This window comes from Aythya fuligula, chromosome 19 (genome assembly GCF_009819795.1).
Source record: "Aythya fuligula isolate bAytFul2 chromosome 19, bAytFul2.pri, whole genome shotgun sequence".
Lineage (NCBI taxonomy): Eukaryota > Metazoa > Chordata > Aves > Anseriformes > Anatidae > Aythya > Aythya fuligula.
This window is the reverse complement of record NC_045577.1, coordinates 8,884,356-8,906,845: the sequence shown is the minus strand read 5'-3', so window position 1 is coordinate 8,906,845 and position 22,490 is coordinate 8,884,356. Positions and strand designations below refer to the sequence as shown.

Here is a 22,490-nt window from a genome sequence, read left to right as displayed (position 1 = left end):
AGACTTGTACCTCAGACTGGTTCAAAGAGCAGCAATAAAAAAGATTCACACACACTTTTTGCCCCATCCAGCCCCTGAGGTCCTACATTAAACACCACTCAGCTAAGCCTGAACTCCTCACTCCAGTTAATTTTTCATCTTTGGCTTCAGCTCTTAGGTAACATTTCTGCTTTTGGGAAGCTGTGTAGTTTCTGGTTCACAGATCCTACTGTACGTCATCTTTAAATAAAACCATTTGGATTCCTTTTAGCCTCCGCCCATTCTACCTTGGCTGAAAAGCAGCATATAGACAGGACTTTGCCAAGGCTCTTTGAGAAGGAATTTTAATTAATTGCTTTGTGTACAATTTAGAATTTAGCAAAGGCTCATATTTCAAAGGCATCAGCATGACAGTGCCACAAAGAGGGAGGAAAAATAACCCACTGAAGCCAACATCCATAAAAATGTGAAAGAGCTATGGTAAATTCTGAATGATAAGCATAAAAGCAGCCCCTTGAGAGACTAAACCTTCTGTCGTACAGTGACTATTTTGAGTTAAATTAGCATGATTATTCCATTATAAACTACTTTGTTTCAAGAGTTTAGTATTCTTAGCCATGGAAAATCTCCCTAGGTCTATCCTTGTTCAGGATCTCAGAGAGAAAACAGACATTTCTAAACTAAACAATGAGCTTGGCTGTTTTTCAAAGCAGAGCAGAAGTTCAGAGATCAGAGGTGGTCTTCTTCCAGTATCAGTAACATCTTTGATCAGTTAAGTGTTAGTGAGCAAATCTCATGAATTAAATGAAAAATGAAGTCAACTGGCAGAGATGCAGCTGGAAGAAAAGGACTGCTGAAAACATGCAATAATTAAACAGAAGTGAAAAACACATTATATGATGAGGTGTCTGCACTAACAGGATATTGAACTCTACGACCAAGAGGTGCCTTCCAGTTTCACAGTCCTAAAGACTTTTTTGATTTATGTTTCTTACAAATTACCTGGCTGATGATGAGAAAAGCAAAGAAACTCAGCCTGAATATACTGCTGCTGCTGCTGTATCATCGAGAGCAAAGGAGCAGGAATTCAGAGGACAGCCAGGTGTACGGAAATGGCACTGTGTTGGGACTTGTGAGATCTGAGGATGTTCCTAATTTCTGGAATGAGTTTAGCCAAGTCAATTAACATTTTGATTTCTAATAAGTCTATAGGAGATTTGCATCCTAAACAAGTTATAAATAACTGAATCTAAATGACTTAATTCCTTTGATACTTCCAATTTCTTTGAGAGATTCTTCAGTCTGCTCTGTAGAAAACTTTCCCTCCTCTCAGTTTTTCTGCCTAAATTCTATGATCTTTATCTAAATGAAGTAAGAGAACCTCTGGTACAGAGTATCTACCTATATTAGAGCAAGCCAAACATGTTAAGGAATAGCAGCCAAGTGGCTACAGTTCTTAACAGGAGGTTTGATCGCAGTCACCTTCTGAATGGACCACAGATGGACAGTAGATAGGATTAGCGGTGAAAAGGGCGAGTGAGATGTCTTTGGATATTTTACATTCTGGCTGGAGCAGAGCTGCTCTGAAACAACTACCATGTTGTTTAGGGCTGCTGGATATAAGATACTCTTGTTAAGGCCATGCCTACGTAATTATTTATAGATTAAACTCAATGCTTCCTTTGGAGCCATTCCAGAGGCCAGCCACCATTGGAGGAAATTAAATAACAAACCTGTGTTTAACATTATTAAAAGAAGATTAGCCTCATAGCAATGCTCTGTGTTACTGAAGAGGATTTACATTTCAAGTGCATTCTACACATCCCAGGACAATACCGAGAAGAATAAATCCCCTCCACCTCCCACAAGGAACAGGAGCTGAAGAGTGGTGCTTCCCCTTGCAGCAGCTTTGCCTGGGCAGATCTGTGCGGCATGAGCCCCCAGGGACTGCTACAGATCTCACCTCCTGCAGAACACCCCCAGCATCCATCCCCTGGCTGCTCACAGCCAGCTGCTGGAAAATGGCTTCAGCAGGATGAGAACAGCCACCTACCCGGGGTGGGTTGAGGCGTGCTTATAGCACCTGGAGTAGGGATCAAACCACTTTATGGCAGGATGTCAGACTAACAACAACCTGGTTTGATCTTTCTGGGGCCTCGTTTGGGGCAAATCAAACTTGTGTGCAAGGAGAAACAGCTCCTAGGCATAGTCATGGGCCAAATATTAGAAGTAACCTGCAGATGTGCTCCTTCTCCAGGTAGCTGAAGGGGTGGGTGGTTGCAGCAATAGCCCCAGACCTTGTTTGCACAGCCAGCACTGCAGAGCAGAAAAAGATGCAGCAGAACCTGCACTACCCTGAGTGTCACCTCCTGCAGATAACTTCAAAGACATAAATCCATCCTGCCACACTTAAAAAAAAAAAAAAAGCCTGCTGTCCCTTAAAGAAATGTAAAGGCATGACTTGTATTGTAACATGACACACTCATACTATCTTGAGCATATTGTCTTAATCAAAATGATAACAAATATCAACTGGGAAATCTCAAGAACAAGGGTTTGCAACATCTATTGTCCTACCAACAGGTATCACAAGTGTTATGCAGAACTCACATTTTCATGATCAGACCCTAAGGGAACGACATCTGCTTAATCCTATAATATCCCAGCTTCTCTTGGCTTGTGTTTGAGCCTTATGACTTTTTAAACACAGTTGTTTTATATCCCATGTTTACATAAGGAGACTCCAACGTGGCATTATGTAATAGTTATATATAGCCAACCAGACGTGGGAAGAGACCCATATTAAACACAGAAATCAATAGCTCATAATAACTCACTTTTGGTGTCACTGGAATTGGTAAATTTATCCGAGTTCAAACTGAATGAAGATAATTGCTGACTTAGATGTGTAATGTAGAAATATTCAGTCCGTGCCCATAATTTGGTGATCAATTTCTCATGTACTGTATTGGTAATTGTACAGAATTAGAAATAAATAAATGGCACATCTCAATCCATGTTGAGTATGTCTTGCCTTAAAGCATGCTCCTGGGCTCCTGACTATGGATAACGTGACTTGTACCAAACATACCTCCAACTCGTGACTTGGCAGGATGTTGTCATGTCAGTTAATTTTACTTCATCAACGGCAGAGACTTTTCCTGCCTTTTCTTGGAGACCGTAAGGTCTCTGCTGCTATACATTATATCCAGCACAAGTGTGTCTGGGTGGGAGGCTGCATGGCTCTACACGTCCTCCTCTGCATTCACAAGGGAAATACAAACTATGTCTTTGCTCTGACATTTCAAAGCACCTGGCTAGAAAATATCCACGTACTTCCTGAGAGTGGCTGTAAAAAGGATATTCTAAGAATATTGATGCTGTCAGTTGGTAGTGCTAGAAACCCTGAGAGCACCGAGACAATACAATAGTGCCGCTTCTTATACATTAGGGAGAGATGTGTGCCGCCTTCTGGCAAAGGGTTAGTCTTGGGAGTGCTGTATCTGATGCCAGAAACATTCCCAGAGCCAGCCCTTGGCTGTTGAAGCTCCAAGCACCCAACAAAACCAAGACAGACAATGGAAGCTGTGAGTGAAAACCAGACTTGCTCCGCGACTGCAAACCTGTGCCAGAGCTCCCTGGTTCCAGGAGGGCAATGGCCCAAAGGCTTGGTCCAGCCAGCAGCTTTTGAGTGCACAGCAGGTTATTTGTGACCAGGAAAATCTGCCTCTTGTGCTGAATTTCCATACACTTTTAATCCCAGTGACCGAGGAAGACGTTGGCAAAGCTTATGCCCCGCTGAAGGCAGGCGAATAAAGCACCTCGCTGCAAACGGAGCCTAACATTTATTTTGGGTGTGTGATGGAGTCTGAATTCATGTGATAGAGTAATCCTGTCAATGAGGTCATGTGTTCCTCTGAAGGGGCTTCTTTGTACCCTGGGTTAGTTAGCAACGCTTTTCTGTTATCAAGCATCTGATTAAACTCACAAAGGAAGGGTCTTTAAAAAACAGTCTCGAGAAGTGAATAAATAAATTGTTGTGGTTTTTTCTTCCTTTTTTTTTTTTTTTTTTTTTTTTTTATTACATTTTATCCAACAGGAAAAACAGAGAGGAGTAAGATGGGGAAGGGGCACCAGAGAGGGAGTCGTTCTCAAATGACAGAACAAAGCTCTTAATCTATTTTTAAATTTTCTACAGCACCCAACTCTGTGGCAGGTAATAGTTATATGCATCCATATGGCACGTTTCACCTTGAAGGATCACAGTGCACCATTCTAATAGGGAAAGCCTTCCAGAAGCCATCCTATACCACTCACTGCTGGAGTGACACAGAACCTACTTTCTGCAGTAGTGAAATCCTTACCAAAACACTGGAGGTAAATTAAAACATACCTCACATTGTTATTTGACCTGGAGAAAGACTCAGCCCTTTGTACGAGAATGTTTTGCTCTGCAGCTCAGACACCTTTTCTAGTGTTTTGTAGTCCCCTACACCATGTGCCAGGAATAGCAGCTCAGCTCTGACAGCAGGGAAAGAATGAATTTAGCTAAATCATCATTAATTTCCCTTACAGGACACAAATCCAAGATCACCTTAGATTGTGAAGTCTAAGAACAGCAAAGCTCAAGATGTTAGTAAGCTGTAAGATACATGTTTTTAAATACCTGTGCTTATTAGAATTGTATTAATTCACATTAGTTATTTGGTTACCTCAGTGGACCATTATATTAGAAAACAAACAAAAAAACCTCAGCTCCTCTCCTTGTGGATTGTTTCATTTAGTACTTCCCTGCCCTCTCCATTGGTTCTCTTGGCAAACAAACAGCTGTATAAACGTAGGTCTATTAATAAAAGAGCAGTAGAAAACAGCTGTGACCGACTGATGACAAAGTAACAGATTGTCCTGGTTTCAGTTAGAACAGAATTAATTCTCTTCCTAGTAGCTGGTGGAATGCTGTGTTTTGGCTTAGGATGAGAAGAGTGCTGATAACACCCCGATGTTTTAACTGTTGCAGAGCAGTGCTTATACCAAGCCAAGGACATCTCAGCCTTTCGCTCTGTCCTGCCAATAGGCAGGCTGGGGGTGCAGTAAGAGCTGGGAGGGGACAGACCCAGGACAGGTGACCCAAACTAGCCAAAGGGGTATTCCATACCATCTGATGTCATGCTAAACAATATATAGGGGTGGCTAGCCGGGGGGAGGGGGCCGGACTGCTTGGGGTTAGGCTGGGCATCGGTCAGCGGGTGGTGAGCAATTGCATTGTGCATCACTTGTTTGTACATATTATTATTACTTTCCTATTATCACCATTGTATTATTATTATTATTATTATTGTTATTATTATTTTGTTATTATTATTTTCATGTCTTATTAAACTGTCTTTATCTCAACTCACGGGCTTCACTTTCCATTTCTCTCCCCCGTCCCAGAGAGGGAGGGGGGAGGGTGAGCGAACGGCTGCGTGGTGTTTAGCTGCCGGCTGGGTTAAACCACGACACAGATACAGCTGGTTGAAAAATTTTTCACAACCCTTACTTTGCCATTGAAAGATACCATTTTTCATTCAATTCTGAACACTCAGCAAGAAGAAAACTAAAGTATCAGCAGCATTTCAGGAGTTTCCTCTCTCAACAAGAAATTCTACCCTACACCTGAGAAACCATTCTGAGGAAGTCATCTTTGAAACCAGTAATTTCTGTTCTGTGGGTTTGCTTTGAACAAAGTGGCATTTTTTAAAGAATAACTGCCTCAATCATGTCTTCAGCCTTCTTCTTCCAATAAAACACAACACATTGCCTTCAGTTACTAAATGAAAAGTAATACCAAAGTGAAACTACAGTGCTCATGTGCTCCTCCATCCCAGGACAGGAGAAAGAAAGTGAATTTGCATTCACTTAAACCTCTAAAAGTAAAGGGCATCCACAGGGAAGTAAAGGCATGTCAGTGCATTGCAAAACACCATTAGACACCAGACGGAATTTTCAGGTACCAAAACACTTCAAGAACAGCGGTACAAATGCTGACAAACTTTTTTCTGTTGGTTACTGATTGTGTCATTACTTTCCTATTTCTGATCATCTTGGGGGCACAGATTCTTATATTTGCCAGGCAAGGCCTGCTAATTCTACAAAACCCACCACAACTATCATAGCTGCTGGTAACTAATATGCCCTCCCACACCCGCAGCACACTTGGCAGGAACCAGGCTTGGCTGAAGATGTGAAACAAACAGCTTGAAAGCCTGTGAAAGGAGAAGAAAGAATTGTTGAGGAGGGGTAGGTGGGGAAGCAGAGGGGGCAAATACTCAGATGTCTCTGTTTTCTAATGGGATTGTGCTGTTTTGGTGTACCAGCCAACCCCACTGTCTCTTTCCCTACAAAGCATGTTAGACCAGCTGGTGAATATGACCTGTGGCACTCCAGTGACTCTCAATAGCTAAAAATATGTCTCAGCGTTACTTTCTGTAAAAAATGCAGGGTTTTTTTGAGGCAAAATGAGGATAAGATCATGTAAAAATAATGCCTCTCAATGAATTCATGTGAATAATGCAAACTACAGTGGGTTGACTGAAGCAATGTCTCGCATGGCTTATGCTGCAGCTCCTTTCTACCTCAGGGCTGCAAAGCCCAGGAAATGGAAATGTTCCATCTACAAAATACTTTTTTTTTTATTTTAAACAGGTTAAGTGTATTCTCTTTATGATATAGAGAGATGAAACTGTGAATATTGAGTTGAAAAAGCCAAGCTAACGTTCATTCAGATCAAGATTCTTTTTTTTTTTTTTTTTTCAAAGTTATATTCTAGCCATTTGCAACAGTGGTTTGTATGTTGGTGTGATTTGGGTCCTGCCATGCAGGCAACACAAAAAGAAAGGAGTAAATATCCTCTGGATTTGTCCTGCTGGGACATGTGGGAGGTGACTGCAGGCAAAGGAGCGCACAACTCCCTGCTGCTCTACCACAAAGCTGTGGTTTGTGGTGCTGTGAGGATGGACATCTTGGAGACACTCCTTTATGAAACTGGGGAACACAAACTGCCAGATGGACCTACTGGGGAGTCAACTGCTGACTGATGGGAAAATTAAGATGGAAAAAAAATAATTGAGATGAACTGATGTCTAGGGCAGCCAAAGAAAACATCCATATGGGTGTGACAGTTCAATGGCACGGTGAGGCGTACGCTGCAGCCTGGTAGTGTCATTGCAAAGTGAAAAATGAATAGGTCTCCCACTGAATGGATTCCCCAGGCCTGGAAAAACTACCTCTCAACAGGAGTTGAGACAAAAGCTTCCCAAACAAGGGTCTGCAGTCTAAGTCTTTGGAACCATAAGAGGAGAAATGAAGCTAAATAGAGCCAACTTGTTAGGGCTGGACGCGTGGGGTTCCCACAGAACCGTGTGCCCCCGGCAGAGACTCCCGAAAGTGCTCACAACCTCGGGATTAATAGTGGTGTGGCCTCGTGGTTAGAACCCAGGACTGAAACTCAAGTTTCCTGAAATGAAATTATTTTACAAATTGTCTGGTATGTCTCAGTTTATCCATTGGTAAAACCACACAGGGGGAGCATACTGCTTGGTGAATAAAGGATTCCAAGGACCTCACGGGAAGGTACTGTCAAATTCTTATTTCAATACTTAGACACTTTCCTGAAGACTTCTATAAAATTGCCAGAAAATATATACGGAACAAAGAACTGGAGAGTTACCCACTACAATATAAGGATGAAAAAGAATCTCAGAGAAATATCCCTGGCACTGGAGAAGAAAGTCTGACCAGAGATGTGCAGCAAATATGCAGATAACTACATGACTGCTGGAAATTCTAGGGTAACAATAAGAAACTGAATACTTAATCTGAAGCCAAACCATAGGATGTGCCAAGCCAATTACCAGAATAAAAAGATGAACCCATGGAAATAAATGATAAGGTTAACAAAACCCACAGAGAAACACACCAGAATTTGAGAAAAATCTGTAACTGAGACAAAATAGAAGGGCCCAACCAACTAAGCTATATCTACAGAATGCCCTTTCATCTATAACAGTCTCCAGACATTCTATGAAATCAGCAGAGGAGACATTCATGCACACACGTACACCCAACCTTCCTCCACAATGAGATGTGTCCACCGTTGTGTAGCAACGCCTGCTGCTGTTACACAACTGCCGTGATTCATGCTTTCGGGCAGGAAGCAAAGAAGAATTCTACATCCAGCTCAAACCACACAAGGAATTTTATCCAAGCCACAAGAAACTAGCTAGTTATTTTAAGGGGTAGAATACTCAAATGTGTCATATATAAACTGAAAGAGAGAAACTCAGAAGAGGTAACTATAGGAGAACCAGCACCAACTCCATCCAGCCTAGCTCTCAATGACTGAGACGAGACACGAGTTAACAGGAAACCCAGTGTGCACTTGGGGCTCGTTTTTTTGTTAAGAGCTCAGATACCTGAGCATCAATTTTCAGAAATGGGAACTCAGAAAAGAGAAACAAAACAAGCAGGTCAGTGGGGTGCTTTTGAGCTGCATTCAGACTCATGGCAGGGTGCACAGCAATCAGCCCAGTACAACGATTTGCTACAAACTTTTGAGATTAAAAAAGAAGAAAAGAAAAAGAAAGAGAAAAAGAAAGAGAAAAAGAAAAGAAAAGAAAAGAAAAGAAAAGAAAAGAAAAGAAAAGAAAAGAAAAGAAAAGAAAAGAAAAGAAAAGAAAAGAAAAGAAAAGAAAAGAAAAGAAAAGAAAAGAAAAGAAAAGAAAAAAGAAAGAACTGTGCATCTGTTAAACACTTTTTTTTTTTTTTTTTTCTTCCATCTGCAAAGCAATCTCTGCTCTTTCTGTAGCTTTCAGAGCTGGAAGAAAAGAGCCTTTGACTGACACAGCCTAGACAAAAACAGTATTTCCTTTTCCAATATTTAAAAACAACAACAACAAAAAATACCACTTTTCATAACAAAAGCAATTTTTGTACACAGTCTCAAGCAGAAATCACTCTTGCCCCTGAATACATACTGTACCTTTTAATGAAGCCTTTCTAATAGCAAAAGCATTTGCTTTCTCTCTTGGCTTTTTCCTCCCCATAGCAAAGACGTATGTAGAACTGGAAAAGATCTACAGTTTTCTAAACTTGTCTTTGGAAAGTTTCTTTGCCAAGTTACACTTTGTCAGGAGCTCATTATTTTCTGGGTAGACACTAGAGACTTCACTTTGAATTATTTTGAGGGCTGTGCTGATGCCGTTTCAAACTCTGCGATTTGTATGCTTTTTTGCATGAATCACAGCAACTTATGTTCATTCCACATACAAAGATCTGTTTAATTTCCAGACCCTTCTCCATAGTGTTTCTCCCAAAACCATCCCTAAGTTTTCCACAGCCCATTTTACAGAGTGTTTTTGTGATAAGATAGGAAGGGGAGAACTTCAAGACTTCTGATTTTTTTTCTCCACTCCTTTCGCTCCCTGGCTATATGATGCTGGTCCTCTCTCCATTCCACATTTGAATCAAGACCAAGGTTTGATTGAATGAATTCATACAATTCTGTCTTCATCTGCACTTTAGAGGAGCTATCCTGGATTGACAGTGAGACTGCATGTGGCCCAGCAAGCTGGACTGTGTAGGACTGATGCTATCTCCACCAGCAGAAAAAACAGAGATGGACTTTGCAAGGCTGAGCCCAGAAAACTTAAGACCTCCTAAGTTCCATAATGAAAACTAGAGAGAGAAAGTAAAAAGCAACGTTCACTACAGAGTACAAAGGTCTCAGAATGCTAGTTCAACGTCAGGCTAAGCGACAGTTTCCGAGAGCAAAGCAGAAACCAATTCTGGGGATAGAAATGTGGACAGTTTCATTTGCCCCTTGAATTTGAATTCACAAGTGAGGTGTGAAGCATCTTTTTTTTTTTTTCTCTACTGACAACAACAGAGAGGAAATGAATCACCAATACTACTGCCAAGTACAGTATGAATATGTTAATAAATAGGTGAAGAGGTGCGGCTATAAGCAGGTGCCAAATTCCTCATCTTACCAAAGATGCTAGTGAAAACTACGCTGTAGAAAATAGGATCTTCGCATTCATAAGAACCATGAGCTAATGACACATTAAACAAATACACACATAGTATGCAGGTGAATAGCTTAAGCACACTGAGACGAAATTGCTTTTTCAGTGTCTCTGATGAAGCTGTTTTTTAAATTGCTTGTGCTTCTAAAAGAAGAGGTAAGCCAAAAATCCACTCCATATACCCAACATCACATTTTTTCCATATTTTAAGTGAGTTGAGCTGAAGGAATGTCACGTATATAGGCAAGTGAAGTGGAATTCTGTTTTAATGGCTTTGGTCTAACCAAGTGCACAAATAATTTACATGTGCATTGGTCTGAAATAACAAGAAGTGTTTAAGAAATATGAGTTGCTAGAGATGATGCTGGTCAGCAGGCAGCAGGATACGTTCAGAATTCATTGTGGATATTCACATGCAGTTTGTAATTTTACTTCAGTTTGACCATATGCTTATTCTAGCACTGCAAATGACACCTCTGAACTGTCTCAGAAGTCAGCCACAAAAGCCTGCGTTATTTTTGGCGATCAGAATTATTATTACTTGCCTCCTGTCATTAAGCAGACTTTGGTCTTCTTAACAGAAGCTGGGGAAGCATATAGGTAACCCGTCCCCAGAAAAGTCTTTGTTTTTCAAGCAATTATTAGTTTGTCTGGGCGGCTTTTCCTCCCCACCAGAGCTCCTCTGTCCTTGGTACTAGCATCTGAAATGTGCAGGAATGTGCGCTTTTTTTCTAACTCACAAAACCACAGAAGGAGTTCCTTGAAATCTGACTTCCAGTAACAGCCCCCAGGCTAGCTGGCTGCTTGGCCTAGTTCTGTCAGCTGCCGTAGCATCAAGAATCTCCATGTTTGGCAAACCAGGGTATGGTAGCAAATTTTAGCAGAACAAAATATATAACAAAGAGTGACGATGAAGTGAAATCAACCATAGTGTGGCAACACAAAATAAAATACAAATTTAGATTCACAAAATACGAAGCAAATCGCATGTGAGGCACTTGAAAACAGAGAAGGGGCCATTTCTAAACAGTCCAGTTGGAGGATTTTTCTCAGTGCTCTGATTTAAAGCAGAAGCACTTATATAATGTAATGGAAAATACAGCCATATACACAGCTCTGAGCAAGTGATTAGTTGCAACGGTGACTGAACTCAGACAAAACTCTGCCCTGCTGTTTCAAATGTCAACAAATTGGGCACTATTACACTAATGGGAGACTTGAGAGACCTCCACCACCAGCGCTCTGACCTCCTTTTCTTAACCCGCAGTGACTTGAAACCTGTCTGTGTTAATGTCTTAGCTGACAGCAATTTGAGCCATGGAATAAAAGAAGGGATGTGGAGCTCAATTATCCAGCAACAGATCTCCGGTGAAATCAATGCAATTGTGTCACATGAGAATTTGGCTGGCAGCCTCGGAGGTCTGCAAAAGAGAAAACCATCCCTCAGAAATGCATGCTGAAATGAAGCAGACAAGGAATAATGCAATGAAGTGCTGCTTTATGCATGAAAAATGCTCGGTGGGTTCTAATTTCCTCTCCGTTAGACTGGTCCTTCCCCATGTAACTCCAGAAGCAGTACTCCTGACCTAAATGAGCACAGACCAAATCAGATCAAGGCAAGGCATCTTCTCCAAAGAGAAATTTCTCCACCGTATGATTAAGACAATGACAAGCAGGTATACTGTAAATATATTCAGCACCCCGTAAAACTGCTCATCTCAGCAAAACAAGCTATCTCTCCAGGTGAAACAGCTAAAGTTAGATACAGTAGACTTTTATTTGCATTAAGGCCCCCTTTTTATCAGTCTGGTAGGGCATAGTTATAGGATATTAGGATACAGGATTATGGCATATGTAGGGCATATTTATATTTATCAGAATGGCACATTTCTTACTTCAAGTGTGATGTAAATATAAATCTGGAGACTCCCATATCTGTTCTGAATAACATAACTTGCAGAAACGAGAATCAAGCCACAACCTAGAAAGCACGGTGTAATTCCAGATCATTTCCCTTTTCTTACAGATGAGCCTTCACCCACATGAATAGTGCCTTTGAAACCATTAGTAATGTGGAAATGTTTTCACAGCCAAATCTGGAGGGATTCTACCCAAATCAAAGCATATAAACTCATTCAAAATGACCTTCCTCAGCACTGACATGGCACTACCATGTCATTGGTAAGCACGGGGCTTCTACTGAACACAGATGGGACAGTGACACTGAGATCCTGCAGACACAAGAGGCTAAGCACCATGTCCACTGATGGGGAAAGCATGGGCAGGCACACAGGCTTGGCTGGCAGAGCAAGACATATTTCCCTCTTTCTGCCAGTGACCCTCTCAAATCCCAGTGTACTGTTACATATAATTAACAGTATAAGAAATAATAGCCTGAGAATGACAAGAAAAGTGTAAATAGCATCTAATGCATCTGAGCAGGGCTCTACCTCTCCAGGTCCTTCATTCTTTCCATCAAATCTGTAACCACAGGACTTTTGGTGCTGGATCACTGTGATTGACTTGCTAACCTGTAAAGCGTGTAAGTCTACATCTTAATTAACACTTGGCAGTGGAAATAAAAATTCCCTGGCTTGCAGATGGTATATCCTCCTATAAACACTTCTCTTGGACACCTATCTGGAAAAATAGATAGGACATTCATAAGGAGTGCTCACTATGGGAAATGCCAGCATTTTTTCCTGGAAGCTATTTACACTGCCAAGATACTTCAATAAGAAAAATGATCTGAGACCTTTCCCTTAATATGCATCCTGTTCTCATTTGACTTGTAGTCACAGTGTGCAGCATTCATTCTCAGTCAGACTTGAATTACTGCAGTACAAGCAATGCAGAAGGGAAGTACAAGCCACAAGTAAAGGAAAAATATGTGTTACACTGTGTTGCACTAAGAGGAATGGATTGCCTATACATCACAAGCTACCTTTATATCTTTCCTGGCATAGACCTTTGTCACACAGCACAGAGAAACTATTTAGGAGGATTCAGCATATCCAGAAGAGGCTGGTTTTCCAAAAGAACCAGTAGAAACAAAGAACCAGTGCAAAGTGGACACTGAGCTCCCTTTGAAAGCCTGACAAACTGACTTCTGACAAAATGGGATCATGCCAGGCCAAGAAGGAAGACAGCCACTAAGGTCTTGTACTGTGCTGTACAACACATACTGCAAGTAAAGCTGCTAGCCTGTCCAAATAAAGGCTTTTCATCAGACCAAAGAGACTGAACCCCAGTCACAAGTGCTCAGCTCGCAGTTGGCTGTCCCACCTGCTAGCCCCACACCCTGCCTTTAAGGCAAGTCCAAAACCAATTGACAAAATCTGTCTATTCACAGATCTTACAATTTCTTGGGAACAAGAAGCAAACTTCTTTCCTGGAATTAAACCTTTTTTTTTTTTTTTTAAATCCCTTTTCAGCAGGCAATCCTTAATGGTGGAAATAACAACTTAGCCAGTTCTGATGAACACAGAGGGAAACGATCTCACAGTTTAATTTCTGTTTATAGTCAGAAGATGTTTACATCCCCTTTTAGTTTTGTGCTGCCAGAAAGATGTAAAAGAACGTTAGTTTAAAGAAGAATCAAGACAGTTTGGGTTGATATTTGGGTTAATATCCTAATCCCATAAAAAGTTATTATTTGGAACTTTAGGTTTACAAGGTTATGATGTTCCAGTGCATCCTGGGAAAAAGCACAAATGCTCAAGTACTTCGTTAAAACAAACCCATTACAGTGGAATTTCTCTGGGCACCGAATTTCAGACCCTTTGAATATCTTGGCCAATATCTATACACATATAGTCAATGGTACAGCCTGGCATGGGTAAGAGGCAGACTACTACAATACACCTTTGTCATGCCTATGATTCAACCAACTGGTTTTGAAATTTGTTTAAAAAAGATTTCTGTTCCACCACCCTGTTCTTTCTACTCAATTACTAAAAGGAATATGTTTTCTAAGCATGAAACAATATCATTTTTGTCAAGGGTCTGGAAATTGAGCACTTATATGAATTGAAGAAAGCTTCCTTTCTCTTCCCTGTGCAGTTCTGGTTACAGGGAAAGAGCTTTCTGTGTGAGTAATCTTTCTAAGTAGGAAGCAGAGCTCCCCTATTGCTAGGGAAGAATGGACCTCCAGTAGGCTAATATGTGATGGATGACTGAATGCAAACTTGGCAACGTTGTTCTCCGCTCCCCAAAGAATACAAAATGCCACAGGCTATTCGTACACAGGGACTCGCTGGTTGGAAGTTCTGAAAACTTGGCAACGTCCCACCTTAGTTTAATTGAAACTACAGTGGCAAGACAATTAAGGATGTGAATTTGGAGAAATTGCTTCCAACAGGATGAATTTATCTTTGGAGGCTGACTCATGCATAAGTGAAACAAAAACATACATGGAAGGTTATTCTTGTTGACTCCACAGCCTGAGCAGCAAAATCTCACATTAGCTTTTGATGAGTGCTTCATGGGATATGTCAGGCCTTGTGTATTAACTGGTATTCTTTAAAGACACTTTAACTACATACACATAGACTAACTGAAGCTGTAGAGGTTATTTTGTTATGTCAGTAGCAGGATATGCAGTATGTAGAAGAGAGAGAAATGATGCATACAGAAATCCAGTAAAATATTACATTAAGGCCATGTCTAGTTATAATTTCATGTATATCATCCCAGCAAACTGTAAAGAGCTTTCTCCTAATAGTGAATGTTAAAAGAGATACTAAGTAATTGAAACTTTGTACTTTCAGCAGAAGGATGCCTATTATATTCCTTCTTTTAATGCCCAATTACTTTCTGCAGGACTGAGAGACATCTCTTGTCAGGCAGAATCCCTTTCTGCCTCCCTCTCCTCAGCCTGCCCACTCCACACAGTGCAGTTACATCATACATTGAAAGATTTCACTAGCTGGAAGAATGCCCAGTTTTTAACTTTTCCCACATGTGGAAGGCATTTAACTTCAGTTCAGATTGGACAGAGGATCGAACGCACGAATGGACAGTGAGCGCTGAGCTAGGGGGAGTTTCACACCTGTATAAAATCCAGAGCTCAGTGGAAACTGAGACAGCTCAACATTGTCTGTCAGGGCTGTTCATTTCATCTGCCTTCCAGTACTCCAATTCCTTCTTCTTTTCTCTTCACAACACAAACAATTTTTTGGACTGCTAATGATTGCAATTGTAAGTTCTTTATGGCAAACAGCATCACCTACCGTGTCTGTTCACTCTTTGTAATACAATGAGATGCTAAAATGTTGTAGCAATAGTAATAACATCATCAGCATCTAATAAACTCCCACACAAAACCATCAAGCCATAGACAGCAAATCCACTTCGATACCAAGCAGTTTAGTCAATTAAATCACATCTTATAAACTCAAAAATAAGGAGTGTGTGCAGATCACTTCTATCTCCTGAGTTCAAGTTTTGATATTTTCTGTCCAGAGCTAAAAGTTACACATCCTACAATTCCTTGTGCCAGCTTTGCAAACTTCTGAGCTTGGATGATGATAAAATATTTGCCCATTAATTTTATAAGCTGTAACAGTTATTTTCCCTAGTTTCCTAATTTATTTGCTAACACTGATTATTCTGAAATAATAAATCAGCCACTTCCTTAAAACTACTAGGAGTAGCTACTACACTTAACAGTATTTCCACACATTTACAGTTTGTAGCCACTGGTTTTGATGGCAATGATCAGTCCTTAAGAAGGGTACACTAAGTTCACACCAGAAATTAAGTCAGAGAAAGTACATGTTGGTAAACCAGGGCACAATTTGAAAGCCCGGTATCTCAACCTGCCACAGTTCAACACAAACACCTTTTTATTATTGAGAAGCTGGGATTTCTAACTTTCCAGTGATACAAATCATACATTTCTAAGCCTGGAACTTCATGAGACACCAGACCTTTAAAATGTCCCTTTCCCTTCAGCTCAGCAGTACTGTGATGCTATGTTTCCAAAGTCGAACATATCAAGTCACAGACTTCAAACTAGAGTAACTTTTGCTAGTCTGAATTTCTCATGTTTCACTGTGTGCCATACATGTAGGACAGGTAAATGTATAGCTGATAACGATGCAGAAACCACTCTGCATTTATACTTCCTTCCAAATGTAATGTCCAACTTAGACAGACAGCAGGGTTCAGTAATGGAAACAGCCACTGAATGAAAACTTTCTCCCTTACAGATTTGCCAGTGTGGGACATCCATTTACACCCGACTACTATTTTATACAAGCTATACTATTTTACACAAGCCAGTATACTTCATTACTGCTTAGCACCACTCAAACCTCTTGGAGCACACCCTACAAAGCTATAGGAACAGATGAACTGTCATAGGAAAAAGGCAGACAGCAGCACAAACAGGTCTACTATTTTGAATGGTTTTGCCAGAGGGATGACAGGGTTAAAGCTCTGGCTCCAAAGCAACATCACTGTTTCACACATGCACTTGCGCCTTAGTTCTGCTTTGCTTTTGGGAAGGAAAGGATGAAAAAGTCCGGAGAAGCACAGGCCTTCCCGCCTAATCTCATCATTTTATCAAAAGTGAAACAATACTCAAGTAAAAACTTTGACAGTCTCTTTACAGCAAGTCAGAACATCTTCACATGCAAATAGTCTTCAGCTTTTTTTAGACACATTATAAAAAGCAGTAATGTTAAAAATAAGCTACTCCTGGCTGAAGTTTGAACACCTATAGAAATGCTATTCTAGCAACAGGATAGTTAAGTTTAAGTGAGTACAGGGGAGACATGTTCCACCCTTAAAGAAGAGGTGGGATCAAAGAAGGAATAGATTTGCATTAACAAAGACCTCCAGCTAACAAATTACCTGTAGCTTTGCAGAGCACTTTTTAGTCTGAGTATAGGAATATTTCAGCTAAGCTCTAGCATAATTAAGCACTTATAATTCAATGGGAGGATTGGATTTGGCTTGTTCTCTTATCATATGTCTATTTCCACAGTATACCTGGATGAGACTTCTGCTACAGAATATCAGATTCCCTCCAAATGAGACATGACACACTAATCTGCAGTCTGTATGCTTTTCAGCAGATCCTTTGGCTCTCCTGTGGCTTTGAAAACACTGATAATGTAACGGTAGTTAAAGGATTAAGGACTGGAACTTGCAAAGAATTTTCTCTGGGCTGGAAGGAACCAGAAGATAAAATTAATGAGCAAAAGACCGTGGCAAACAAATAGCAATTTGCTGAGGATAGTGATGGTGATAGAGTCAGTGACACTCGGGATAAGCAGTGTCCTGTACGGCATCCCTCTTCCCTCTGCCTCTTCTCAGCTGCTAATCCCCCTGCTCAATTCAGATGCACATCCTTCCCTGGGTGATGGTGCAGAGGTAGCAGCTGCAAAGAGGCTCGCCCTGAACTCCCTGATAACTCTTCAAGTGCTTTCAAAATTCACTGCCAGGGAAGGTCAACTGCAGACAGATTGTGTCTCTTACTTTGGCTAAATACTTTCATTTGCTCCTGGGTTTCTATTAGCAGTAAGAAAAGGAAAAAAAAAAAAAAAAAAAAAAAAAGACCAAAAGACCCCATAACCCTTTTCTGCAAGTCCTCCTGGAATTCAAAGCACAGTTGCTACCCCCCGCTGTCCAGCTCATTCACTGACTTAGAGCAACCGTAAGGTTTCACAGATCTAAAAAGGCAAACACAGAACCTCACCATAATAAAAAGGAAAGAAAAAGAAAAAAAGTATAACATTAATGATAAAGTGTGTAAAATGAATTTTTACTATTATTTTTTTTTTTAATGGTGAAAAAACACATAACAGCTTGACATGAAGGTTTTTGCCCAGTCCATGCACCTCATTGATTTCTATTCTTTTTCATAAGGAAAACCTGATAAATACCTTGCTATGCTTTTTAATTCCATGTCTCCACTATGCAAGGGGACATGCCCCGGTCCTGTCAATCTGATCGTATCTCCTCCAGCATGACACAACACAGACTTTTCAGAAGTTTAGAGCAATTACCAAACACTCAACCTCCCAGTAGCCAGAGAGTGAATTAGGTAGGGAAAACACTGCAAAGGTGATGTAACACAGAGTTTTGAGTAAGAAGGCTTAAGTCTTAAATGAAGCTAGGTGCAATGGCTTTCTCCCAGTCAGTTCTCTGTTTTAAGTCAATTTGAGGATAACTGGGGAGTGCAGAGGCAGTGACGCAGAAACCTCAGTGCAGCCGGCAGCAAGCAGTTAAAGCAAGTGCCGGGTTTTTCCATGATGCTGGAAGATTTCACTCTCCTGCTGTCCAGAACCCACCCATTTACTTGGCAATAAGATACCAGTTGAATCTTCCTTTGTCTTTTGCTCCCCACAGCAGGCTCAGATGTTATGGGACTTCTAAAAGAAACTAGAGCCAGAGGGGGCAGGGAGGAAGGTGACAAAGGTTCAGAGCAAAGCAGTGTGCAGACAGCAAAGGAAAAGGGCCCGATTCTTTCCCAAGTCACACACAATAGCAAACGAAGAGGAGTTACCTGGGAGGTTTAAGAACTGCAAGTGGATTGCACCTGGTACACGGTGTGAGGATCTGGACACATTTATATTACCTGGCTAGTCAAGAGGGAATCCCAAATCTGATTTTCTACCCAGCCTGTCAGTCAGGTTTCTGCCCATATTCCTGTAGATGTCCAGCTTTAACTTATCCATCCTTCATTCATTCATTGGATCAGATTAACATCATTGAGAGGTTTCTTACATTATCATTGCATCGGATCACACAGACAAACCAAAGGCAGGCATGCTCCAGTTCAAAAATCTTCCCTCCTAAGCTCCCTGACTACTCAGACTGAATAACGTCTTAGCCATGAGAAGCTGAAGGCTGTGTTATTGCAAACTTGGGTGGGAGAAGAGCTCCTGGGTTTTTTAATTCAGGAAGGAAGCAGACTTACCTTACAGACTCTGACAGAGATTAGATCCTGCTGCGAGCAGCCTCCATGAAATAAAGATGTTAAAGTCAGCTATCAGCTTCTGACTTTGTTGCCGTCCTGTCAAAACTCTGAGAAGTTGTGATGCCTAATTCTGTGTGAGTGTGTGTGTGTGTGTGTGAAAGAAACGTTTGACAGTAAGGCAAACTGGTCAGATCAGCCAGATTCTGCTGGGTTTATATAGCTGAGCTGCAAATCCTGATCCTTGGCTCATTCTGCTGTAATAGGATGCCTGAAGGCATTTTTTTCAGTTTTGCTTTAAAGGAACAGCCTCTCTCTTTGGCTTAGCTTCTGAAGAAACACACACGCACTCACATACACACACTGTCATACACAGACACACACACAAAAAAAGAATTTGCATGCAATTTATGGCTAAAGAAGGAAACCCCTGAACCATTAAAAAAAAAAAAGTCAGCTCAGGGCAAATGACTCAGAAAGCAGAATATTTTCCTTACAGCATCAGCAAAGTACATTATCAGGAGTTTTAAACCCCTCATCCCCATTATTTCAACGTTGCGAAAGAGTAGCAAACTTAAATAAAACCAGGGGAATCACAAGCAGGCTTTCAGTTCCAGAAACTCCTACAGAACATGCTAGGACTAACGAGCAGTTAGTGCAAATCAACCCCACTTCACTGGAATCAACTAAAAAATTCAGATTTACACAAGCTGACGATCTGGCACACACCAGCATTTTTAAACTTGTGATGTTTGCATCTCAGTGTACTGCCTCTGCTCTCTCAACAGCTGGAGGGAGAAAAGGGCAGAAATCAAGACAAAAGTCTCACAAGCAGAGTCCTAGAAAGATTCTTTGTTAAAAAAAAAAAAAAAAAAGAGAGAGAGAGAGAGAAAGGGAGATAGAGATAAAAGCCCAGGGAAGAACATGGGAGGGCTTCCCTTTCTTCTCAGATCTGATAAAAAGACATTAAGTGGTTGTGTGTGTGTAAAGATAACGCAACCACTTGTTCGAGGCTCATGCTTTTCTGGTCACTGCATTCTCTCTGTGTCCCATCCTGGAGCTATCAGGAGCACACATGGTGCTCACCCGGGACAGCTGCAGGGGCCTTGCTGTCTCTGATTACCTCTGAACTTCACTCAGGCTCGTGGCAGAGTTAAGATCACAGTTAAAGGATTCTCATTAGCACTGACCTGCCTCTTACCTGCCATCACACCCAGCTCACTGCTGCTGTAATGCTGTTGTTTTGGTTTGATGTTGGTTTGCTTCTTTTGAAGGTTGGAGGTGGTGGAGAGGGAAAGATTGGGTTTCATCTTTAACTTCCAGGTCTACCTTCTAGGATAAAGTATGAAATTCACATAACGACTCAGGTTGGAAGGGACTTTGAAGATCATCTAACTCCAACCCCCCTGGGTTCCTCTGCTGCTTCATGATTTCAGAAGCAAGATTTATCCAAATACTTCTGAAGACAACTTTACATAGCAATTTCAAGAGACTAGGAGCTTTCCAGTAAGAAACAATGGGATCCTACTCAGGAACAAGGATGCTCACAAGAATTAAAATTACTTGCCCAGGCCCTTCTGATCATTTTCCTTTTCTGAGTGCACCTTCTCCCAGCTGCCCTTTCTCTGGCTCCATGGACTCACATCACTTTTAGGATTTTTTCCTCTGCTGTTTCACAGGCACAGCACTACTATTTTCAATTTCTGCTTTAATTTTTTGACATGCTGTGTTTGAGAGCAGTCATGCCCTAAGAGCAGAGAGGAGAGCCTATCAGACAGACTCAGAGCCATTGACAACTCCCCAGTAAAGGCATCGGATCCTCTCTGCTGATTCTTAAAGGTAAAACTTGTTCTGGTCATCTTCCTTGATCCCAAAGGCAATGGGGTTACTGTACACCCCGATAAATCTTCACTTTTTGTATACAGTTCTCAGAATATTGTCCAAATGATCCTGGTGTGGGCCTACATTAGCTCTCCCCCCATTACACTGTTCTATGAAATTCAGTTAAAACTTGCACTCAAGGACAAAATCTGGAGATATAACACAGATTTTCCAATAAAATCTGATGGAGACTGAGAAAAAGATGGTTCCCCATACACTAAGCCACTTGCTGTCTGTTACTTCAGTAGTCCTTTCACATAGATGTGAAAAAAACACATTATTCCTCTGTCCACATCCACAAGTTGAAACAAGACAGGAAGCTTGTGAGTAAACTACGGGAAGCATTATGCAGGGTTTGTTTTTGCAGTGTTTGCTAATAACAGCTTTTTTGCCAAGAGCTATTGAATTAAAATTTAAACTATTTTTTTCTCCTATCATTCCCCACCCAGTTACCTGACTTCAAACAATATGCCTTATGAGTTTCAGGTAAGAGTTCAGGCCTGTTCTTGGTTTATCTTTTCCGGCTCACCCATCCTAAACCACACTCTGTGGCAAATACTGAGCGACACACTGAGTCAGGAGCAAATGGTAGCATGAAAGAGGGAAACATATTTTAATCAGAAAGATAGCTTTAGGTTGCGATCTTTAATGCATGGGACTAAAGCGGAATGATGTGCCCTGTGGTATTCTCTTTCATTAGATAACTGTCGATAGCAATTGATTTTTTAATTATTTTTTTTTTAATGAATTGAGAAGGAAGTAAGTAATTGAACGTTAATATTTGTACAAACAGCTGGGTTTGTTGCTGTGTTGTTACACACAAGCTCATACTGCAGATGAAATTCAAACACGTAAGGACAATCAGAACAGACAAATCTAGGAATAGTTAGATGACAGCATGAAATCTAGGACAGCATGGAAGTATGAGAGAAAAACAGTGAATTTCACACTATATACTCATCCTCACCTTGGGACAAAATTGTTGCAACCCAAGTAATTAGACTTGGTTCAACTTTAATACCTGGATTGGTTTACTCCATCCCAGGAGTAATTTACTTTGTAGCAGCATATCTGACAGTGTGAAAGCTGCCCTGAAGGCAAAGAAGTGAGCACAGCAGGAATTAACATCCTGTTAGCACAGCCTGAGATGTGTATTGCCACGCACATGGTGCAGCCGAGTTCAATAGCATGCAGATGGGAATGCACTGAGCCACTGGAATAAAAGTTATGAAATAAAAGGCCAGATCATCGTGCCTTGGGGCAGGGAAATAGGTTCTTGGTTCGAGCAATTTTAGGAGCCAGGAGAAGTGTTCAGTGCCTGTGGCTGGAAGGAAGTACATTTCTCACAGCAACCTGATGTTGGAGTAGGACAGAGCTCAAAAGCAGCATCCAAGAGCTCAGTGGAGATGGCCAGGGCTGATTCAGAACTGGCAGCCTGAGAAACAGAAACCAATTGGGTCATGGTGCAGCAAATCCCACTCAACACAGTTTATCGTACTTAATGCTAAGATAGAAAAAATAAAACACGTTTTAGAGACAGATTATAATATTACAGGATCTATCCTTAAGGTGATACCACCTTAAAAAAAATAAAAAAAAACTTTCTAGGCTCCTTTCTATGCACCAATTCTTATAGTACA

At 41.0% G+C, this 22,490-nt stretch overlaps 1 protein-coding gene across 3 annotated transcripts in view; it reads right to left on the bottom strand.

Moving 5' to 3' along the window:
- The window catches only part of TNC (tenascin C), a 73,703-nt gene extending 54,480 nt beyond the window's left edge, over positions 1-19,223 (bottom strand). For 2 of the 3 annotated variants that reach the window (XM_032200185.1, XM_032200186.1), the window contains exon 1: positions 18,973-19,220. The gene's annotated coding sequence lies outside the window, so the exon portion shown is untranslated. Of the gene's footprint in view, positions 1-18,972 lie in introns of all 3 variants that reach the window. The other variant, XM_032200187.1, reaches the window with a different exon arrangement.
- Positions 19,224-22,490: the final 3,267 nt, after the last annotated feature.